Source organism: Orcinus orca, chromosome 3 (assembly GCF_937001465.1).
Source record: "Orcinus orca chromosome 3, mOrcOrc1.1, whole genome shotgun sequence".
Classification (NCBI taxonomy): Eukaryota; Metazoa; Chordata; class Mammalia; order Artiodactyla; family Delphinidae; genus Orcinus; species Orcinus orca.
This window is the reverse complement of record NC_064561.1, coordinates 72,260,976-72,263,694: the sequence shown is the minus strand read 5'-3', so window position 1 is coordinate 72,263,694 and position 2,719 is coordinate 72,260,976. Positions and strand designations below refer to the sequence as shown.

Here is a 2,719-nt window from a genome sequence, read left to right as displayed (position 1 = left end):
TGCCTCCTCCGAAGGGTAGAGGATGGACATAATTTGCAGGAAGGCAGCGTTGGTTGCTTCTCTCCATGGGAGCGGTCATCCAGGAGACATTCCTTTAGCCCTCCACATGAGATGGCTCAGGTGTGACGTAGCAAGACTCCCACTGCAAGGGGATAGGATGGTGGTGGCTTAAAGGCCTTGTGCCCCATAGGAGTCAATATCCCTTGGAAAAGTTCCACTGGGGGGGGGGGCTTCCAAGTCCCCTGCATTCAGGGGAGCCCAAGGCTGTGATGTCCCCATGAGGAATTTATAGTTCATTGGTAGTCCTCCCAGTCCAGACACACTTTGCCAATCAGGCCCAGTTTATATTTTACCTTCATCTGGTTTTCAGGGAAACAGAACTAAAAAATTAACGGAAAGGCCAAATTCTCTTTTGGAAGGGGAAACTGTTGTGTTAATACATTACGTGCACCATCTACATCCATAAGTTCATTCCTAATTTTCTCTTTTCTGTGCTTTTTCAGGTTTTGGTCAGGATTATGCTATCCTCATAAAGTGCGTTAGGAAGCTTTCCATTTTTCTCTATACTTTGTAAGAGTTTAATCAGCCTGAGAATTTTCAGTGTTCACGCCTCCATGGAAAGCGGGGGATTTTTCTTGTTCATTTCCACAAACCCAGTGACAACAGTGCCTGGGACACAGCAATTAGATTATTTGCTGTCCTTTCTGTTCTACCTAGACAGGGGTGCGTGGCATTGTTCTGGGCTCCTGTCGTAACTTAAAGGGAACCTTTCACAATGTCTGGAGCCCTTGAGGTCCTGCAAATGAAGGAGGGTATGTCCTCAAATTCCTTGCAGCAGGAACCCAGTTAGGTGGCACCAACCTTGACTTCCAAATGGAACGGTACGTTTACACAAGAAAAAGTAATGGTATCTACATCATAAATCTGAAGAGAACCGGGAGAAGCTTTTCCCGGCAGCTCGTGCCGTTCTTGCCTTTGAAAATCCTGCTGGTGTCGTGTCATATCCTCCAGGACTACTGGCCAGTGGGCTGTGCTGAAGTTTGTTGCAGTCAGTGCGGCCACTCCTATTGCTGGACACTTCACTCCTGGAAACTTCACTAACCAGATCCAGGCAGCCTTCTGGGACCTGCAACTTCCGGTGGTTACTGATCCCAGGGCCTGCCCCGCATCTCTATGGGTAAGGCACGCTCTCCTCTATGCCGTGTGGACGTTGCCGTCTCACACATGCGCAAGGGCGCTCACTCAGTGCATCCGATGTTCTTGATGCCGGCCGGGGAAGTTCTGCGCCTGCGCGGCGCCATCTCCCGTGAGCACCTGCGGAAAGTCAGAGGTGATCTACGTCTACGGAGACACTGAAGAGATGGCAGAGGTAGAGCCGGCTACAGCTGAAAAGGTTGAGAGCACGGAGGAACTTCTGGGTGAACGGACTGCTCCAGCTCCCGAATTTACGGCCCCTCAACCGGAGGTGGCAGGCTGGGCTGCAGGCACAGGGGCTCTCTGCCCTCTTCGGCGACTCACCGTTGAAGACGAGTCAGCCCGCCTCCCAGGACGGCACTGCAGCCAGTGGGTAGGGACATCCGCCAAGTCCCCTTAAGCTGTTCTTCCGCAGACTGTGAAACACAAAATGCAAATCAGGTTGACGGAAAACAACCATTTCTTTTTTTAAAAAAAAGCATTGCTGAACGAATTAAGTTCTTATAAGAACTTGTCCATAAAATCTGGTTCTGATGACTTTCGGAGGTTAACTCTGGCATTTTTTTTTTTTTTTATCTTTTTAGTGCTCTATTAGGTTTTTCACTTCTTGATTTTTTTTTATTGTGCATTTTCCTAGAAGATGATCCCAGATTTTTGCTAACAAAGTAATGATATTGTGCATTTTGCCCACATTTTCTCTTTGGTGAAACTTGTAGGAAAGTTTGTATAGTTGATTATTTTCAGAGAATCAAGTTATGCTTTTATTTATCAATACTGTGTATGATTTTTCTTATTCTAATTTAGCATTTTTGCTAAGTTATAAATGATTATTGCCTTTATTAATTCCTTCTTACCTGATTTAGATTATTTTATTGTTCCTCTGCTAGCTCCTTAAGTCACATGTTTGCTTCATTTTTTAAACAGATAGTAGCTCCAGTTATTGAGTACACTATCAAATGTATTATCTCACTGAATCCTTATAACACCCCATAAGGCCTCATAAGAAGTCTTTAGTATAGTGGTTATGAGTGCAGACTCGAGCTACAGTTGCTGCCATTTGTAACTTGTGCATGTGACTTCTCGGTGCTCCTATTTCTTCACCTGTAAAATGGGATAATCATATAATCTACATTATAGGCCTGTTAGGGGAGATAAATAAATTCATACACATAAAGCCCCTAGAACCGTGTCTGGCACATAATTTGCACCATGGAAGTAGTTGATATTATTATTTAAAGGTGAGGAATTGAAGCTTTATAAAGTTAAGTAACTTGCCCGGGATCACATAGTTATTACTAGATAAGAAGCCAGTCTTTTGAACACAGCAGCCCTGTGTAGATTTTGGGGTATGGTTTGCTTGTTCTCATTAATTTCTTAATAGTCTATAATTTCAGTTTTGTTTTCTACATGAAGTTTCTGTTGGTTTCTTCCTCTGAATGAAACCTTTTTGTTTCTTCCTATCCACGTGATCTTCATCCTTGGAACTCAGAAATTTCACCAGAATTTGTGTAGTTGTGGCTATTCT

General features: G+C 44.1%; 1 pseudogene; it reads left to right on the top strand.

Moving 5' to 3' along the window:
• Positions 1-408: 408 nt before the first annotated feature.
• Positions 409-2,307, top strand: LOC101270667 (40S ribosomal protein SA-like; annotated as a pseudogene).
• Positions 2,308-2,719: the final 412 nt, after the last annotated feature.